This window comes from Poecilia reticulata, chromosome 16 (assembly GCF_904066995.2).
Source record: "Poecilia reticulata chromosome 16, P_reticulata-male-v2, whole genome shotgun sequence".
Classification (NCBI taxonomy): domain Eukaryota; kingdom Metazoa; phylum Chordata; class Actinopteri; order Cyprinodontiformes; family Poeciliidae; genus Poecilia; species Poecilia reticulata.
In genome coordinates, this window is record NC_088845.1 from 34,413,876 (window position 1) to 34,435,989 (window position 22,114).

The 22,114-nt window shown below is 38.9% G+C and overlaps 1 long non-coding RNA gene across 1 annotated transcript; it reads right to left on the reverse strand.

The window, feature by feature from the left end:
• Nucleotides 1–330: 330 nt before the first annotated feature.
• LOC145547683 (uncharacterized) lies at nt 331–9,479 on the reverse strand. Its single transcript, XR_014083987.1, has 5 exons — nt 7,541–9,479; nt 7,284–7,462; nt 7,130–7,183; nt 6,683–7,045; nt 331–6,609 (listed from the first exon to the last, which is right to left on the reverse strand). It is a non-coding gene; the product is annotated as an uncharacterized LOC145547683 (long non-coding RNA).
• Nucleotides 9,480–22,114: the final 12,635 nt, after the last annotated feature.

Genomic DNA, 22,114 nt, shown 5'->3' on the forward strand with positions numbered 1-22,114 from the left:
GTGGTTGCATCTTCAAAACTTTCTAAGAAAAACCGCTTTGCTGACGTGAAGACTTGACGTGCAAGAATATTTACCTGTAATTTGTCTCTCGGATTCTTAAACAATACCATATAATTACTGTTTAAACTTATAGTATGGCTGTATTTTCCCTGGTGAAATACATTCTGAGTCAACATTATTACATTCCAATTTCTATGATGTCTGAATTCTGTGAACAATTTGACAACTTCAGGATGATCTGAGGCTTGAAAAATTACATCATCCAAAATTATTAAAAGGTTTTTATTCACCGGAGACAAGTCTTCATCCTCAAAAGAGTCAGGTAAACCCTTGATGAACTTGATCTTTTTATTCAATTTTGCAATTCAGCATACATAGGCTGGAAAGAATTAAAAATCCACACGGCTCCAGGTTTACGATCCATTACATGTGTACAATCCATCAACATTTTTTGTACAAAGTATGTTTTCCCACAGCCGCGAGGACCAACAATTTGACATGAAAAAGGAGTCAGGAATTGGGTGTCGAATAAAGTCTCTTGTACACTACCCAAGTGTGACATTTTTTTAAAATCAAATAACAAAAAAAAACAAGATAACAGAAAAAATCTTTTAAAAATCAAACAGAAAAAAAATCTAATATAGAAAACAAGATAACAGAAACAATCTTTTAAAAATCAAATAACAGAAAAAAAGTGGTAAATAATTTTACTTCCCCCTCTGTGCATATGGGTGAACAATTAGTAACCAAAAGGTAGGGATGTCCCGTCAGGAAAAAGCCTCCGTTTGTCATAAACCACCCGAAACTTTTTCTGAAATGTCACATTTTTTAATGTGAAACCCTTTTTATCTCGTCTGATGGTGTTCTGAGGTACCTCTATAACACCATCTCTGGATCCACCCAAGTAACCTTCCACCAACTATTTTATGCTGTCAAAATTGACCCTCTCACTGCATTCACGCGTCTGAGTAATTCCTTTAACACGCATTACCACCTTTTTCTGAGTTTTTGTCTGATAAGCACAACTTTTGGGTCCAGCCGCCACAAATTCTTGAATTGAATCACCCGCGAGCTCATCAGTCGCCCAGGTAATTTCCGGTTGGCAGAGGGTTCTGACCTTCTTTCACCACGTAGATAAGACTGTCAGTGTCTACGTACAAAACCCTTTTCTGTAGTGGCTTCATACAACTTAAAAACTTCAATAGTGAGTAAGCAGTAGTGAAGGCAGCCAGAAAAATTTTATTTACCTTGTTCGGATGAGTGACACATTGTTTGTTGTAGCTCCACTGTAACATGCAGAAAGTGGAAATACTTGACGTTGTATTTACCTGAGAACAAAAACTTGAAAAACTCATCAGGGTCACTCACAATACTAGTCTGTGTCAAGTCAAGTCTTTGTCCAAATTTTCCCCAGAAACTGTTAAGGGTCACCTTCATTACCTGTCTTTTAGCTGGATTAAATGCAATTTTGTCCGGATCCAGCTGGATACCTTGATGCAGTTTGTACTCCCTCACATACCTCTCTACTCTCCTGATCGACTGCATCAGCTGGGTACCCTGACGCTTCCTGCTTACCCTTCAAAAATGTGTGAATATATTTTTGAAAGATTGTGTTGCTACTTCTTTCAAAATGCCACACTTCTGAGATTTTCCAGATGATAACCAGATTGTAATTCTTTCTGAAACTCAACAGTCACCCAGACACCTGTGAGAGCCCCTTCCTGGTCGCTGTGGGAACAGGAAGTTGTCTGAAAATAGAGGCCTCTAACCCAAAGTAAGCATTTGGTTGATCAAAATCTCGGTATATTATTGTACGATGTCCCAGGGGATAGGAGGAGCTGCAGTTGACATAGGGATACAGTGAAGTGAAATCCACATAGTGTACAGTTTCGTCAAGACCTGCCATGTGTCTCCAAAAAGAGCCTGTCGCGCTACCGGAGGTTCTGGCGGATTAAATATATTATTTTTTTTTACTTTATTTTTATTTATTTTTACCAAAAACACATTCCCACAGTTACATTCGTCTGTCTCTTACTGACATATATCTTCAGCATTGTAACTTGACAAAAGATGAGACAACAAATGTTCTAACAAATGTAATAATGAAAACACAACAGAGTGAAATAAAAAGATAACAGCAAAATGAAATAAACACAAAACACACTATTAAATCCCCTCAGAGGCAAGATGGTCCACACATTTCTAACCACAATATTTTAAACCGACCCAAAAGTTACACAGTGAGTGCAAAAAGGCAATCCTGTTAATGTGTCACTGAATTAATAATGGTATGACAGGGCTACACCTTTTTGAAGCCTTAGGGAATATGTGATTTCTTCCATCAAATAATTGTCCCAGACTTTCTGCATCTATGTGTAATATGTAGGAGGCCCTGGCTTCAGCCACCTGATGGTTATGCATTTCAAAGCTGCCGTAAGCAAGATATTTAAAAGATAACGATCACCTTTCCTGTCTATTCCATTGGGTATTTCTCCCAAAACTGCCACAAGGGGGGTTTTTGGAACATCTCTCCTGAAAATTACCTTGAGGGCTTCAAAAATCTCCTCCCAGAATACACTTAGTTTAGGACAAGACCAAAAGATATGCATATGATTTGCGTTCTGCATCCCGCAATTTCTCCAGCATGAGCTGAGTTGTGTTAGGCCCATTTTACTAGTTATTGCTGGTGTTCTGAAAAACCGGACTATTACTTTCCATTTAAATTCTCTCCATGTATTAGAATATGTTGTTAATTGTGCTTCAGTACATATTTCTTCCCATGTGTCCCCTGCTATTGACTCCTGCAGTTCAGTCTTCCATTTATGCTTTATGTTTGTGGAATCGTGCATATTCATATATAAAAACAGGTAATATATTTTACTAATTAATTTTTTATTCTCCTTTCCCCTTTGTATGTCCATTAGGAAATTTTCTATAGGTGTTGCTTTATGAAGTTTAGTCCAATTGTTGTGTGTCATCACAAAGGTTCTGAGTTGTAGGTATCTATAGAAGTCCGTCCTAGGGAGACCAAATTCACTTTTCATCTGTTCAAAGGTTTTGAAATTTTCCTCTTTAATTAATTGATGGATATGAGATAGTCCATAATTAGACCAATTTTTGAACCCAGTATCTAAATAGTTTGGTGCAAATGTCTTCATGAATCCAATACTTGATAAAGGTGAGATCTGTTTTAATAACTTAAAAGCTGATTGTATTTTGTTCCAAATTTTGAGGGTGTTTTTTGTCCAGATTGTCATTTCCTTTGCAGGAGCATCTAAGAAGGGTAATGTTTGCAGTGGTACTGAGCACATGCTTTCCTCTATTTCCAGCAATCGAGAATCTGTACTATTCTGTAGCAATACTAATAAGGGTTTAAGTTGCGCAGCCCAGTAATAATATTTTAAGTTTGGGAGTTTGAGGGCCCCTTTGGGTTTAGATAACTGCAGAGATTTTAGTATGATTTTAGGACGCTTTTTTTGGCAAATGAATCCAGCTATCATTTTATCTAAGGTGTCAAAGGTAGATTTGGGAATCGCCACAGGCAGGAATAGAGTAGTCTTGGTAAAACATTCATATGGATACTTTCAACACGGCCTATCAGAGAAATAGGGAGTGTATCCCAACGCCCTAGATCATTTTTAATGGCTCGTAGAAGTTTGTTGTAGTTTGCCTCATAAAGATTAGATGGAGATAGAGGTAAATGAATACCCAGATATTTGATACCGTTCTTGGCCACTTAAATCCAAAGCCTGGACTTTTGCTATTCTTTAGCGATTTAATTATCTGCTTGATCTCCCATTCTTCACGTGGTTGATCTAATTTCGAAGCCGCCTCATCCATTAATTGGTTCAATTTTATGTTATTTAAAAAATCTGTAAGCTCTTGGTCATTATTACAGGTATCAGTGTTTGTATATAATAATTTGTAAAATTTTGCAAAGGTCTCTGCTATTTTGTCAGGTTTTGTCTCAACAGTATCTTGAGATTTTATTTTATGAACCATGTTGGAGGACTGTTGTTTTCTCAGTCTAAATGCCAATAACCTGCTAGCCTTCTGGCCATATTCAAAATATTTTTGGCTAGTGAACTTCAAATTGCCCTCTACTTTATCTGACAATAGACTGTTTAGTTGTCTGCAGGTTACATTTAATTCCTTCATGATTTTAGCTGAAGCGTGTCTTTTATATTTAAACTCCAAATCTTTGATTTTGTCCTCCAGATCTTTTTGTTTAGCATTCTTCTGTTTTTTCCTTGCGGACGTGAAAGAAATTATGCGGCCCCGAAGGAATGCTTTGGCACAGTCCCATATTATCAGAGGTGATGTTTCTACAGATATATCAGTTTCTAAATACTTCTTGAGCTCTTTTGTAATAAATGCAATGAATACATTGTCGTTAAGCAGGAACGTGTAGCAGCGTTTGTGTGAAATTAACCTGCCGGTGCACAAGTATGACAACACCCTTTTTTTCCCTGATCAGTGGGATGAGTAGAAAGCCTTACTGCCCAAGATTTTTTAGATTTTTCATGCTCTGTATCAGACAGATTTCTTGCAAAAAAGCTATGTGACAGTTAATTTTTTTAATTGATTCAATATTTTATTTCTTTTGACTGGATTGTGGAGCCCTTTAACATTATAAGTTACAGTTTTAAGTGAGTCACCCATTATTTCTATAAGATCTATGTTTTGACATCTCAGAAAATATCATGAATGACAACACACCCTTTATGCATAACACTGTCTTATCTGTGTGGGGTCTAAGGAATATAGGTACACAATGTACACAGAACCAAACAAGAGAGGGATAAAGCAAAATTTTGACAACTGTAACCAGCATTTCCAGTCTGAACAAAAAGAGTATGAACAAGTAATGATGCAAAAAAATAACAGACAGAACATAAGTTTGCAGAAAAAAATTGCGCAGGGTCCCCCGTGAACAGAACTAGAAAAACACAGAACAGGTAAATACTATGTCCCCGGATTAAATTTTTTGAGAACGTTAATAACCCCTGGATCAGATCGCTTCATTTCAGCCCATTCATGCTCCCACAGAATTACGAGACGAACGCCATACTCAGACTGCAGGATCCTGTCTTTCTCAACACTAGCTGCATGAATCTGTTCAAATGTGGCATTTCTTAAAGGGCATTTTTCATGGAGAGCAAAACAGAACAAGCGTGGAAGAAACAGCCATAATAGAAAAAAGCCGTAGGGACATTCTCTACAACATCAAAGCCGTCTGCAAAGTAAGGTCCGATTTTCTTTTCACCCGTGTTTAAAGCATGTTCTATATGTATGTTTTTATTGGACATCATAAATTCCAACCACTGAATGGATGCATTTGAGAAAGTCTGAGCTACGTCTGTAGTCGGTTGGTGATGGGATCGCTAACGTTTTTGGTGGAAGGAAATTGGTTACAAATGCATTCATGCACGCCGATGCGATGATGATGGATTTAAAAGGGTCTACACGGGTCTCCTTAAAAAATTAATCTCTGAATTTAATGCAGGCTTGAAAAAGAATATCGACATTTATTTTGCAGTAATGAAGCGATTTTGCTAAGTCAAATACCTCTTTGGATGCTTCTCTGTACCAGTCTGAAAACTCTTGCAGTTCAGAAGGATGAATGAAAACCACACCATAGCAATCTTGTGGTGGGAATGGTCCTACATACTGCAGATGCTGCTTTGAGGAGAATAAGTGGGGAAAATAACCTTCCTGATGCAGAGGAAGGCAGCTAAAGTCTGAAAACTAACAGCTGATGTGAATGGGGACGGCCCCCTCTGATGACCCGTTTTATCATCTCATCAATTTGTCTGAACGGGTGCGGGGCTTCAGATTCGTTTGAAACAGGTGACCTTAAAGAACTGTGAGGTGAACTATGCACGGGACTGTTTGTATTTTGTAAAGGTTGCAACGCAGAGGTAAGTCTGTTCAAAACAGATTGAATTCTGAATTAGCATTACATAATCAGATACTTGAGAATTATCTGAACGAGGTAAGGTCGGCTGACTAGTAGGATTTGCTGAGTATTAAATAGTTTAATCGCCTCATCAATTTGTCTGAACAGGTCCGGGGCTTCAGATTTGTTTGAAACAGGTGACCTTAAAGGACTGTGAGGTGGACTATATGCGGGACTGTTTGTATTTTGTAAAGGTAGCAACGCAGAGGTAAGTCTGTTCAAAAGACAGATTGAATTCTGAATTAGTGTTGCATAATTTGATGATGATCCTCTTAATTCTTGTACAAAGTTTATTCCCTGGGGATCATCCCTACCAGCTCGTTCACCCATATTTATCCAGATAGTGAGCACAAAAAACACCGGGAGTAATAAGGTACTTGTCATAGTTTTAGAAGTACACTGAACCCACATGCAGCAAAACACTCAGGAGAAAGCTCGAGATCAAAGGTTTATTAACAAACAGATCTGGAGAACTGTGGACGGGAGGCGGAACAGAAACGTCAGGGCTGGGGAGCAGGAACCAGAGCGATGCCAGTCCGGGGAGCTGAGGGAGAGAGGGACCAGCCCGAGGGTGCTCGTCAGAGAAATCCGGGTCCGGCTGGCGGATGGATAGGACTTGGATTCGATCCGGCTCTCGGACTCGGTTTAACCTGGAGCGAGGAGATGGAATAGTTAGAGCACGCAGAATTAACAATGCAAGGCCTTCTTACTAGTTTCCGTTACCGCGGATATCAACACTCTGGCGAGGAAGTGTTGTCAGGTGGCTCCTCTTAAGCTCCTGGTGATGATCTGATGATCGGCAGGTGCGTGGTGGCACACCCGTGGGGTGGGGCGTCGGAAGGGAGCTGGGGAAACCCCCCTCTGGTGGTAGCTGGCGGTGGCGCAGGGACGCAGGACGACAACAGTACTCATTTAACAGTACCTTTTACATCGCAGGAAATAACCGTATCAGAATATGGCTTGCTTCAAGAAGAGTTGTGGCTCTTGCTTTATTAATCCAATCTAGACGACGTGTCCGGATTCTTCTTCCACTCCTGTAACGAATGCTGCCTCTGGCTGGGGCTTGATTCACGAACAGCAAAGCCTCTGAAAAAGATAGGAAACAGAGAAAAAAATTATATCTATAGTTGATAAAGAAGTTGAAGAAAAAAATAATAAGGCAGAATGTACCTGTAATTAATTCATCAGCGAGGTAAGCTCTGTCCCGTGGTTGTGGAGATATGGCTGTAAAACAGAAGTAATAGCATTCTTATTACATTCTAGGTAATGGCATATTATTATTATTATTATTTTTTTTACAGGTTGAAAAATTAAATAAACTTACCGGCACCCCCTCTATTGAGCAGGCAGGAAGTCGTCTTCCGAGTCGTACACAGTAACTGCAGGGCTGAGAGGAGTGCTTGTTAGCTCGCTGAGAACTCGCCCCTGAAGTCTTGATCTACTTAGTGACAGGCGGTTCCAGGGTCGAACCTCCCTCTCATCCTCGGTAACAGTCCAGTAAATCTGTATATTATAATTATTAGTTATCTTATTTGATTTAAGAGCTTGTTAAAAAATAAAATAATATACAGATATACTGACTGGAGAGAAATTGTGCTAGGAAGGCGTCATCCGGTACCTCTGCATGGGGGATCTGTGGACAAATTGCAACGCATGATTGTAACATCCAAACACCCCTGCTTTAAGATAGAAAGAAAAAAAAAAGTTCTGCTACTTACTGTTGTTGAATATATTGTTGAACTGAGAATCAGAAAGCACCGCCATTATTTAGATTTTTTTTCTTAGAGTGAAAATAAAATAAAAGAAGACAATTAAAACTCAAATGTACCTTCAGCAGGATCCCGCTGGTAACCTTGGGGGTGGGGTTTCAGTGAAATAGCTGAGAACCTGCGTATCCATTATAAATAGGAAAGGTGTGGGGAACCACCCTCCACCTTTTGTCGACCTATTAAATCTATCGAATTGAAATCATGTCTGATCATTTCCCCTAATAATCCTGACCTTAGAAGCATCAAACTTAATCAGGATGCCAAAACTTTTATGAGTGTGAACATATATTTTTTCTTATATTTTTCTTATATATCTTTTTCATATATTTTTTTAATGTTTATTCTGCTTAGTTTTATCATAGAAAGCTGTTTAAAGGTTTTTTAAGGCCCTAGGATTAACTTTTGTATGAAGCTTACCATATAGTTTCTTAAGCTTAAATGAAGCTCATATATTCTACACTTATATCCAAATAGAATTACTTTTAGCATCATATTAAAGAAACAACAAAATCAAGGGTTAAATACTTTTATTAGAAGTTTACTTGTTATACAAAATCAACTTAAGAAAAGTGTGTGCTTGGAGACCATTTTCAACAGGAAATGCCTGCAGCAGCTCAGAGCTGTGACAAGAAGAGGTCACCTCGCTTTAGCGTCTCACTTTAGTGTTGTAGAAAGTTATTTAGACATACATGCATTAAGCTTAAAGGTTAGTTTTTTTTAACACCTAGAATGTTAGCTAGAAAAACCTTCGACTGACTGAAGGGGAATTTTGAAACCTGCCCTTGGAAGATGAACAGCAGCAACTTAGAGATACTTCTCTGACTCGAGCGGTTCACACCTTTACCCTTTTGACCGTCTTTTGACCTTTCTTTGTATATCACACCTTCTTCGATGTGGTTTTTGAAATAACCTGGGTGTCAGCTGTTTTTGAAATCGATTGCCGTGGATGTCTAGCAACAGAAAATTCCCCTGTTCACACCTGCGTGTGTGTAAGACTGTATAAATCTGGGATGTAACTTTGCTATAATCAGAATCCACTTTGATTGTCATCAAGTGTGTTTCTCCGTCTGCAGACAAATAAGGTTTTGTCTCTACTTCTCAGTAGCCTGATAATTTTTGATAGATCTTTTCAAAATAAAGATTTTCAGAATTTCCACAAATCACACCACGTAATGCTTCAACACACCCCCAGGGGCGGGGATGAGCTAGGAGCGGAATAGCGGTATATCGCTGGTTGAATTCAACCAATCAGAGCTAAGGAGCAAGCTAGTCTGGACCACTTCGGGGCCCCCTGTACCACGCAAGCCGAGGTGACGAGTCTAAGACAATTAAAACTGTTATTTGACAAAAGAAACAGAATGCACATATATCAGCAGCACGGTACAGCCAGTCAGAGCTAAGGAGACAGCTAGTCTGGAGCAATACATGTATATCGCCGACTGAGTACAAACAATCAGATTGACAAAAGGAGCAGGATACAGGTATATCACCGTCTGAGTACAGCTAGTCTGGAGCAATACAGACAACCTATGGTGACGAGTCTAAGACAATTAAAACAGTTATTTGACAAAAGAGTAGAGCGCTGTATTCTCTTACCCTATTTATAAACAGCCTGCCCCTCCTACTCTATTTCAATTGGCTAATTCATGAATGTCCCCAGACAAAAATTACAATAGGCGCCACCACCCGCAGCACTCAGAGGTGTTAAATTCATTAACATTTAAAACCCTGCTCACCCCCTCCCTGCACACTTCCGGACACCCCACTAACCCCCACCCCACCCCACCTCCAAAACCGGAAGTTCCGCCCTCCTGTCAGTTTGACAAAAAGGGTTACCTAATCTTAAAAATAAAAGTCCCGCCTCAAAAACCGGAAGTTTCGCCTCAAACACCGGAAGTCCCGCCTCAAACACCATTAGTCCCGCCCACCTGTCAAATTTGAGGTAAAGGGTGTACTTTATTTCTCTTGCAAGTCTTCCAATAATTAAATCAATAATTCTTTTTTTTTTAACAATAAAATGAAATCATTTCTTCTGGCAATAAATTTAGAACAGTACTACTTATATAGTTTTTAAGCTAAGCTACAATAACCGATAATGAGTTTGCAAGCAGGCATTTCAGTAAAAACTCCCAATTGGAAGAATTTTTTTTTTTTGCAAACGTCACTTTTATTTACTCTCAATGATGTTTGTTCCTATTTCAGAAATAGGAAAACTAACTATCTGTATGTACAATCCACTGACTTACAATTTATATGAGGCAAGAAGCTTCTGACCCACTGTTACAATTTATCCACCTAACCTAATCTCAACATGCCTGATTAGAGCACCGAACATGCAACAAATTTAACGCTGACCGGACGACGTCTTACCGTCGTCCCCTGGTCTAACGGTTTCCCTCCGCCCCCACATTACGTTCGTTCGTTTGTCCCCTGGTCTAATGGCTGCTCCCGCTCCCCCCAAGTTTACGTTCGGTCTTCGTTCGACCCCACCTTACTCCCCACCACCACCTCTAACTACCCCCCACTCCAGGCGACATTTCCCATATTCTAAAACCCCAAACTTGACATGGAAACTATATTTACCCAAATTAAATGGCCACCTGCTTTTATGTTAACAACCGGGACATCAAATCATGTTTAACAAATAAGACAACTGCAGCTTGATATTTTTAAAAAGCAGGATTGAGACATAAGTAGCATGACGCCATGAACGGTTAGCTTTCACGTGCCCAGTTCAGTTTGACTTGAAAAAATGGCCGGTACTTTGAGTTCGGTAAAATGCATGAATAGTAATACATCAATCACTGCGTTTTACTTTTATAATACACAAGCAAACACAGCATTGTAAAAATAACATATACCTTTTTTGTAAAAAAAAAAAGAAAAAAAAGAATGCAAAATACTTTGCAATTATAGACTGTGCCAGGAGTCTCACGAAGTCTACTACAAATATTTCAAAACATTATTCACAGAAAACAATGTGTTCTTATTTATTTTACTTTACCAGGGAGGTGAAAGAAAGCTAGCTCAATCTCTTAATCCAACTGAAGTCCAAAAGATATATGTTCCAGGGTCCGGTTAGTGAGCTTGAAATGTCATCTGACCAGTTTTCGCTCTTCGCGAAGGTTCTTGTTCCCATGATGCAATGTGTAAAATGGAAAATACAGTACAAATACCTGTAAAAATAAAAACGGAAAAATTCCTTCAAATTTCTACAGTACATTTACCCTTTTTTTTTAAAGTTTTTTTTTTTACAGTGTAGGATTTCCCCTCCATATGTCACGCTTTGACCTTTGATCTTATTTCTGCTGACTCTGCTCTCCTTCAATCAGTTCTTGGCTCAAGTGTAAAGCCTTTCCTCTAGACCTTCTTCTGACTTTGCAAGAGTCAAACCACAAGTCTCACAACATAGCTTTCTTGTCCAATCTTACACACGCACCTGCGCGCACGCACATAAAAAACACATAATACAGTGCTTTCTCCTCACCATGTAAATTTTCCTTTGCCTCTCCTCTTTTGTGCCCCACCCATTTTCAGTGTGTGTCCAGAGCAGCCTGTCTTCTGTGTGTTAATGCTGCTTCCAACACCCTGCATGTGTAAGTGTGTGTGAGTGAAAAAAAGGGATAGAGGGGGGGTAGTCATTGCTTGGGTTCTGATAGCAACAAGATGGGTTTCTGGATGACACCACTATCTCTGCAAAACAGGCACAGGCAGACCTTTAAGTAATGAAAAAAAATCCCAGGATCACCTTGTTGTCCAGAATGCACAAAAAGAGAAACCACACAGGGTGTGATTTGATTTGACAGTTACTTATAATTAATAATACCAGACAGAGAAGCACATTGATGTAGTAGGCATTAGTGGTGCTATAAAAATAACTCTAATTGTGCCTGGGCTGAAGATACAGTGGTGAGTTACAAGAACAGCAGGAGCACAGGGAGACAAGAAAGTTTTCTCAGGAACTTCCCAGCAGAGAGGAACTGTTTGTCTCTTTTCATTGCTGTTCCTCAGCATTTCAAGCTTGATGTTTTCTGTCCACAGTGCAGACAAAAGGACCGAATCATAACTACTGAATCCTCTTCAAACTACATGGTGGGATAGCAGAATGAAATATTTTCCAACAAATTTCTGTCTGTCCAACTGTGTTTCTGCTAACTGGGCTCATGATTGTCCTTTGTTTTTATTGAATGAAGTAAATGTAAATAAACTGACTTGAAGCCTAGCTGCTAGCCAAATGAGACCAAAACGGTGCTTTTCTTCATTGTAATGGAGCTGCGTTTCGCTCACTGCTGCAGTATGTTCCTTCGTATGACATGTTTCTTTCAGAGATAAAATGAAGGATTATTTACATCTGTTAGGGGAGTTATAGCATGTCTATCTGCTTAATATAAATCTGCGAAGCTTTTCTGAGCTGAAAGTCAACTAGATGCTGGACGCGGACAGAAGCGGTGTTAGCATCAGGAGACATGACAGCTTCTGATACTGGAATATTTCCAACAAAGGGAAAGCAAACTAAAAAATAGTTTTTTTGTTTGTTTTTTACAGATGATGATGAGATCATGAAATCTCATGAGATGATGATGATGATGATGATGATGATGATGATGACATTTTTTTTATATATGATGATGAAGTTATCCCATATATGATAAGGAGAAGCTTTTCCACCATCTGGTCTAAAAATACAGTGAAAAATGTGTTTTGATATATTTTTCTTTGCAAATCTCATTAGAACTTTATATATGAGTTCATTTGATTTCCTCCTGTTTATTTGTATTTGATTTGTGGTGGAAAAACAAGCTTGAAGAAGACCTTCTAAATATTTTATTTGCAGTTGTTCAGATTTTTCTTATGTTTGTAAACAAACATAAAACAAATTATCTGTATTAATTGATTGCATTTCTCTTTTTTCTACAAACAATTTGCAGTTATTGCACCTATTACAAATACCCTCTGTTAATTAGGCTGTGTTTATACTGCAAGCAACTTCAAAATTACCAACAAACCTTCTTTTCAGATAACTTCATAACTTTAATTTTCTTTATTTCAAATATTCAACTTGTGTTTTTAATACAAATAGATTAATGTATTTGGTTAAATCTGTATAATAAATAACAGAAGAAATTATATATAATGCAAAACTTGTGCTCACCTAATTAAATCTACCACTGAGGTGTTTGCTGTGATAACTCAGTTAGCCTTTATTAACTTCTGATTCAGTTGTGTAGATTCTACATCATTTTGCAGTCCATGACTTTACTACAGGATGGTATTTGCATAAGATTTATCTTCATCAACTATTAAGTCCCTATAATTTTTTTTATTAAAAAATGGGAAGTTACACATCTGGTGTTCTTTGTAAATATGAGCCATTTTAACATGAAATTCAGAATAATTTATGAGAAAAAACCCCACTATGTATGTTTTAGTCCATCCTGTTCATAGTTCCAATATTTTTCTTGTGCTGTAATGGGACTGAGCCCATCACAATAAAGGAGCAGAGAGAGAAAGAAAGCAGAGTAAACAGTCTGTCAAAGATGCCAGTAATGGACCATTAGCTTAAATAATTCCCATTTAATACATGATCAGTCAAGATCAGAGTCTCCTTTGTTGTGTTTTAGGTAAGGAATATACACAGTCATTCTGAAGAGAGCTCAGAAAAGTTCAAGAAATAAAGATTTTTGCTCTTTCTGAATTCTAATCTGCAGCCATTAGGATCCACTGCTATTGATTTAATGGGGCCTAACATTAGTGTAGAACCTTCAAGGCTAGAGGTAGTGAGGCTGAGCCCTATCTGTTGTCTCCTAATGAGATGCTTGAGTTTATCTACCAGTGTAGGTAATGTCCAAACCAGGACAAATTACACTGACAAAGAGCTTCGTTAATTACTTGTGATTAAAAGATAACCTGTTAAGTGCTTGTGCTTCACCATCTGACATACAGTATTAACCTGGTAGTGATTTCCTTTGAGTCAGTTAAAAGTTGCCCTCCTGTTCAGCACAGTAGAATAATTCTGGAGCTTTAACCATGGGTTCCTTTCTACATCAGGTTTTGTGACTTTCTACCATTTTACAGTTTACATCTAATCTTAAATTGTGTTTATCAGAGGCTTCTCAAAATCTGCGGTACACAGGAGACCCTTCCTGCCCACAGCCCTTACCCTTTGAAGAAATTTGAATATTTTGAATAACCACATTTTTCCTTTGGGTAACATTTATAAAGATTTTTTTTTACATATTTGTTGAAACTGTCACCATGTTGTGACAATATGTATGAGACAGATGATCTGAAAAGATCTAACTCCCCTGCCTTCTCCCAGTGCTAACTAGAAACAACAAGAGCAACAATATATAAAAAACATAATCTTTACAAAAGAGTGTAACGTATTTCTGAATTGAAGTGTATTTGAATTGAACAATGATCTCTACAAAAGTAGAGGAGGACGAAGAAAGATGCCAGATAAAGTTTTGATTTAATAAAGTCCATCATAAAGAAAAGATACCATCTCCAGTTATTCTTTTTGGTAGAGAAAAAACTGCCCCAGCATATTTGGTGCCCAGGTTCTCCATGTGGCACGACTGAAAATTTGAGACAGAATATGTGAAAAAGCAACAGAAAATTGAAGAACAATAAAAATGCACCAAATGCAGGGACAGGCATTAATATAAAAAGCTTCATGCATCAAAATCATTCTTTTCTAGTGGCTTCCTGCTCTAAAGTTAACGTGAGGCCAGACGTCAACAGATGCAGTGATTGTCAAAATAAATACCATAAAAGCAATTTTCAAAACTTTATCACTTGTCTGGCACATCTGACAGTTAGTGGGGAAGATTAGAGCCTAGTTAGTTTGGATAGCTTTTCCCATATTCATATATTAATTATTTCAAAAGCTGTTTTTAATTTACGGTTTATCAGGCATCTATGATATTTATGAATATAAAATAGCTGGAAAAGAGAAAAATCTTCAAGGAATATGGTCAATGGCTTGTACATGAATAGCGCTTTTTCAAAGCACTATGTGAATGGCAGTGAGCCATTCACACGCTGATGGTGGCAAGCTACTGGATAGTAGCCTCAGCTGCTCTGTGGCAGCCTGACAGAAGCTGTGCACCATCATCATCACTCAGGACAGGTCTTGCTAAAGGACAAAATGACGGAGGCGTGGGGATCGAACCAGACACCTGCAGATTGTGTGACAAACTTAAATCACCATCACTATCATTAGAAACATTAGAAATGTGTTTTGTGGGGTGTGCTGTGATGGTGCCGGGTTTAAGCACAACCCACATATGGCGCCGTAGTCCTCGACGCAGGTGTCGCAGGTTCCTTTCCCGACCTTTGCTGCATGTCTTCCCCCTCTCTCATTACCCACTTTCCTGTCAATTAACTAACAAATAAAGGCCACTAGAGCCAATAAAGCCTTTAAAAAAAGAAATGTGTTTTTGTGTAACACATTGCCTGAATGTCAATCATACCAATTACTACATAATCTTCATTAATGTTCCTGCAGAATGAGCTTTGTGAATCCAATATTTTTGCATTTAATGATTAAACTCAGAAAGTTTTCAGTGCAAAGTAACAAGCTAGGTTAAGCAATGGCGATAAAAGTCTCCATTGGTTTGTGAGGCGAAGCATTCCTGATGAAATGCCAGCATTAATTTAACTAATTCACTGACCTCCCCTTGCATGCATTCATGCCTTGAGTTTCTAGCCTCCTAAAAATAGCCACAGACACCTTCTGAATCAGACATGCACCCTCCATTAAAACACTAACCTGCCTTCATTATTTAAGAGTCTGCTTGGTTCCTTCGCCTGATAGGTGTGCTGTGGTTGTGGGACGGGATAATTTAGAATCAGAAGTGACAGTAACATTCTTCTGCGCTGCATTCAAACACAGTGTTGCTCATTAAAAATGCATCTTGTTGAGTACGAACAGCCCTCGCCTTTCAGAGTGGCTCATCAGGCGACTTACTGGAGACAGTGGAGCATCACACAGACATTCACTAAGGTACTGCTCATTTCATTCAACAGGCTCAAAGAGAGGTTTGCTCCCTGTAGACTAAAACTTGTCTCTACAAGTAAGGCATTTTGTAAGGTGTCTAGCAACGTATGCAACCTGGATTACAATTTTTCTTTAAATGTGTTTGATTCTTTTATTCATTATATTGTGTTATATTGTAAACACATCACCTGAAGCTAGTAGGTAAGAATGGGGTAAATTGAGCCAAAGAGTAAGTTGAGCCACCCTGTTTCCTTGTTTCTAGGAAACGGAAAAACACATTGATCATCTGACCAAATAGATAGAAGGCAGGCATCATTTATTGAAGTTTGTGAAGGTAAGACTTTTATTTCTTAAATGTTTCACTCTCGCAAGTGAAATTAGTGTATCATACATTTCATAAGAATTATGTGTAGACAATAATAGTTTTCTATATCAATTGTGCTTTTCATTAATTACAACATGAGGTCATAAACTGAAGATAAAAGTGTAGTATTTTAGGGGTAAGTAGAGCCATGGAGCCATTGGCTCAACTTACCCCATACACTTACAGAGTCAACATGAGTCTCTTTGATTGGTTCACGCTAAGTGTCTATCTGCTAAAGTTCAGAATTTTAAATCCGGCCGTGTTGGACATGCTAGACCCGCTGTGAGTCTTCCCAACATGTTCCAGACATGTGTCCACATAGACTTTGCATTCAAACTGGTATATAAGTTTGGTATCAAACTAAGGTTAACTTGTAGAGATCCTAAATATGAAAAATGTCTTGTCTTGCCCAAGTCTACCCTATGCAATATATATATATATATATATATATATATATATATATATATATATATATATATATATATATATATATATATATAATCACTGCACCATTTTTGACAACTGAAAAGCTGTTATGAGTCAAACGATGACTGTATTACGTCAACTCATGTACATTTAGTGCAGACTGTTCTTTAGCTAATGTTGCACCTTGCATCTTCTGTCCTGTCCAGTTTATGACCTTTAAAGTCTGCCATTACTGAGAATATTTTTCTACATTTTTGGCTGTTTGGAGGCGATAAAGGGTGAAGCAAACACGATGAGAGGAAACAAGGATGCAATGATGTGAGAATTCTTTTAAAAGGAACAAGACAAACTTTCCCTGGTTATCTGATGAGACTTAAAGTGCAGGCTGTTGTGGAAATAATGTTGCTGCAATATTAATGATGTTGCATCGATGCAGTGATGCACTGGGCAGTTAGGAAGTGGAGGTACAACTTAAATGCTGATTTTAAATCTGACAAATTATTTCTTTGTTCTAAGTGGTTTATAAATAATCCAACATGCATTTGTCTGCAACTCCTTTAATAGCTGCAGCTCTGCATCTGTTTGTCTTTTTAAATTTTACAACCAAAGGAAAAATAGTGAATATGATGGAGGAAGTTTGCTTCACAGTTCATTGACTTAAAACATTCATTTAACAGCTCAGTGGTCTTTTGCTGTGTAAAATGTTTGTCAAAATATTAGCAAATGAGTTTGCCATTTTGTCAGAGGAAGTAAAGAAAAGAAACTGATGTCGAAAACATCATATGAGCAAAGACAACAAGAGAAAAAAAAACAATCCTGGTGCTTTTCAGTTTTAAATTAAATATTTCAGTAATGGAACCTATAACTAAAAGTTTACTTTGCAAGATTTGATGTCAGTTTATTTAGGTAGTTAAAGTACAAGTCACAATAAATATTGTATCAAGATACAACAAGAAAAACATAAAAATCGATCTAATACAGATAAATTAAAAATTAGCTATTTACATTCCAGTGTAATTGTAGTTGTCAAACAATGCTGTTAAGCCCAGTTTGATATTAAAATAATAATAATAAAAAAGTTATTTCTATAGTGCTTTCTATAATGATAGAATCTTTTCCACTGTAAACAGGGGTGCCATAAAGGGGGGCTAAGGACAATTCCAAGAGCCCCTGACTGACAGGGGGCCCTCCACAAAATAGTTATTTATTTATTTATTTATTTATTTATTTATTTATTTATTTATTTATTTTCTTCATAGAAATAGAAGAAAATTTGGGGCCCTGTCAATTACAAAATTAATTGCGTTTATTTTTTATTGTTTTTATCAGTAAAAATGAAATGTAACCCCTTCTAGACAAAAAAGCACAAATCTAAAGGTTCTTCTAAAAAAATTACCATATTGTGATAAAGTTCATTATTTCCCATAATGTAATGATAAAAATTAAACTGTCATATATTTTAGATTCATTGCCCACCAACTGAAATATTTCAGGTCTTTTATTGTTTTAATACTCATGATTTTGGCATACAGCTCATGAAAACCCAAAATTCCTATCAAAAAATCAGCACAATATGCACCTTTTTTGAGAAGGACCTGTATATTTGCCCCAAACTCCCCCCTGAATCTGCATGAAATGGTTCGTTCCCGCTTACGCTTGACGGTGACGTGTTCAGCAGCAGTCAGTAGAACACAAGAACGACTGTGGCAGTTACCATACTGCTAAGAAAAATTATAAAGTCAGGTTTTCAAAAGGAGAGAGAGAAAAAAGACAAGAGGCCCAGTTTGTCTCCAAGAGAGGTGAGTAGACTGTGTGAGATTATGAACCATTTAGCATAGTTAGCTTAGCTACAGACTACTGTTTGCCTCCATTTCACTAGCATTTAAAGAACAAAGGAAAAAAAATCTACCAACATATTAAGTGTGGCACCTTTTACCACACTTAACAACAGATGAGTCAGTCAGCAGCAGCTCTCACGACCATATCAAAAGAATCCCTCCTTCCTTTCCCAGTGAACAAGGTGAGCAACACTGTGTTCAATGCAAGCTAGTTAGCATCATTCCAGGGAGTCCACATACATTTTTCTTGTCTCACTGCTCTTTTTACATTTACACAACAAAATAATATATTTATTACATTAGTAACATAAATTCAAACAATCTTTATAAAATTATAATAAGAAGAGCCTATTGTCAGTCCAGATAGCCCTGCCTTAGCTTGCATTTAAATTACAGATATCTGAGAGGAAGAGAGGAAGCTGAGCGTATACTCAGTCAACCCCAGTCAACCCCCGTATGTCCGACTCAACCCCGCTCCTAGCTGTGGGCTTGCTCTTGCTCGAGCTACCTAGCTTGATCGAGGAGCCGGCTAGCGCAAAGGGGCTTCCCGTCCCCCAGCCTCCTCCGCCACGTTCGAATGACCTGACAGGACGGTTTAGCTCCGCCCTGAGTTGCCATCTGGACCCAATCTGGCCTCAGTTTCCGGCCGTAATGGCTTACATAACTGAGGCAGCAACTGAGCCCACGAAGCTGAAGGCGCCTGTCTCCACTTATGCGCCTATCAACGAGGTGGACGGGGGGGTTCACGGAGCAAAGTTTTCCCTCTGCTACCCCTCTGGATCCGGACCTCGCTGACGTGTTTTGGCCAGGACGTCAGGATTAGTCCAGCGGCCTCTGCCCCTTCTAAGCGCGTATCTGCTTACAATCAGCTGATTACTAGGTTCTCTGACCGGGCCCTCCAGTGCCCTCCACAGTTGCTGCAGCCTCTTCCGGTTCCGCTCCGCCACCATCCTCCACCTTTCTGCTGTTCTTCCCGGTGTGACAGCCAGCGACCCAGCGTCTTCCCAGAGGACATCAGCCCGAACCACCTGGACTGGCCAGCCACAGGGACCATGGAGAAGGCAAGCTAGGAAATGACTAGCTGGGAGGAATGTGTGTGATAATGTGAAATGTTTTTAAATAAAATACAAACATATCGCTGAGAGCAAAATTCCTGCAGGTTCCACCTGTCAGATCAGCTGATCTCATAGCAGCTTCCTCGCACACATTCCCCACACACAGCAAGCCGGTGGGCTCTAGACAGCTGTTTAGGAGGCACCGCAGCTCAGCTCTACACAGAATCTTTCTCTCAGTGGATAAGTCAGCCTCTTCTGAGCAGTCTGAATCTGAGAGCACGTTTTGTGAACAGTCAAAGCCTACTGTGGTTCCGGCTGCAGCTTCGCACTCATCTCACTTTGTGAGTGGCAACTTGTGATGGTCCGACCAGTAAAGGACAGGGACAAAGGCCTATATATATAAAAATATTTTCTATTTATTTTTTCCAAAGAATATCTTAACAAAAAGGTTCAACAACAAATCAAAAAAATAGAACAAAATGGGCCCAAAAGAAATCAACTAAGGCAATATAACAAACCAAAAACTGACCTAACAATGAACACACAAGGGAATTTATACAAACAGGCTAGCCTACACAAACGAGGAGGGGTAGGGAAGGAGACAAAGACAAATAATGTATAAACATAAATGACTAATTTAAACTAAAACATTTTAACTTTAACACAACTATAAAAACCAAAATAACCTAATACCAAAAAGGTTTTAGCAATTATGCTATTAGTGGAGAGAGGCAGATTGTTTCACATCAAAGATGTCCATTAGGCTGCTGGCTGCTTCCAGCAGCCTAATGGACTCTTCCACTTCCTGGTTTTTCTTTCGACCAACCATCTTCTGCCAGCCAGTCCTTAAACTCAGCAAAACAAAATATTAATGATCTTAAATAAACATAAGGTGTTTACTAAATGTGTGCACCCAAATTAGTAAACAACCTAATGCAATAACCACCACCAAAGAAAAACCACCAAAGAAAAAGTGAAATTCTAAATATATGAAAACATTTAAATAAATACTAACACTGAGGAAAAGGTGGAGGAACCTCCACACAACTGTTTGTCATTTCTTCGGCAGCAGTCCGCTCCGAAATGGCGTCTTAAGCACCCTGACTCCCCTTCCAGAAGCTGTTCAACAACTCGATCGTGGAGAGGTCATTCCACATGCTGACAATCACACAGGTGCTGGAAAACATTCATCAGGACGACTGGTTCTCTCCATAGATTTTAAAGACGCATACTTGTACGTCTCCATTATCCTGAAACACCACAAGTATCTGCGTTTCTCCTTCCAGGGGACCCAGTATCAGTAAAACCATCTGCCATTCAGTTATTCTCTCGCCCCGCGCACGTTTTCCAAATGTGTGGAAACAGCCTGTAGCCACTGCACATGGCAGGGATGAGAGTCCTCTTTGATCTGGACGGCCTGCTTTTACTGGCTCGGTCAAGAGAGGAAGCCGACATTCAGACCCGGAAGTTGGCAACACATCTGCTGATCACTGGTTGTGTGAGGCCATCTCACAGGCTTACACTTCTTCTGGATTGGATCCTCCAGAGAATCTGAGAGCTCACTCCACCAGAGGGATTTCATCCTCCACAGCTCTGCGTGGAGGAATGTCTGTGGAGGACATTTGCACGGCAGCTTCCTGGTCATCTCCGTGCTCATTTATTTGGTTTTACCTGTGTGATGTTTCCACGTTCTCTATGACCCATTCTGTGCTCAGAGTTCTGACAGAATAATTATTTGTGTCACGTTTATTTACAAACCATTTGAGAACAAAGTGCTGTATAATATAAGTTACCTGTTCTGTTCATCGTTACACTGTTACAGTTCGTAACGTTCGTTGTTCCTGTTCACAGCAGCAGGTCTGTTTGTATCAACCTTTCTGGCCAGATGTTATTCTCCTCTCTGGTCTTCTGCTGTATGGGAGGCCAGGAGTGCCACCCACACCCAGTAGGTGGGCGTGGGCTAAGCTTTTTTCAGTGCTGCTCTGCATGCGAGGCATAAACCCACTAGCCATAGCCTTAAAGGGCTGCGCATATATCCATAGAATCTGGGGTTACAATACGTAACCAACGGTTAATTTGTTACTCTGAGTTGCCCCTACATATGTGTGTGCATTGTTGTCTGTCCTGTGTGTCTTCCTGTGGTGGACCCAGCCATATTCTCTTAAGTTGAGGTATGTAATGGAAAATTTTATAACGTGCTCCTCACCCCTGAGGTTATCTGCATAGTCTTATCATGAGACTGGTCAAGCTGCTCTCAAAACCTCTGCAGTGTCATATGACAGCAGAAGGGCCTTGATCCTAGGATCTCAAGAGACTCTAGAGAGTATAAGTGTTACTTCCTCAACGTAGAACTTACCCGCCACCCTCTTTAGCATCAAAGAACAATCCCCTTTTCTTAACAATAGACAAATAGCAAGACCATATGTATTGGACTCCACAGAATCCCTGGTACATAACAATCAGGGATTCACATCTATAGTCCAATCAAGTCTCTCTTCTCCAACCAGAACCTATAAAAGGAAGTCAGATCCACTGATAGTCATCTTAGTTAGTGATCTTTGACTAAATCAGCTTTGTTTCTGTTTTACCTTAGTTCAGTCCTTTTATTATGTTCCCTATATCTTGTTATAGAGTTAGATTCATTTTCATAGATTTTGGTTTCATTGTAAAAGTTTTCATCATCTGTAATGTATTTTTTAAT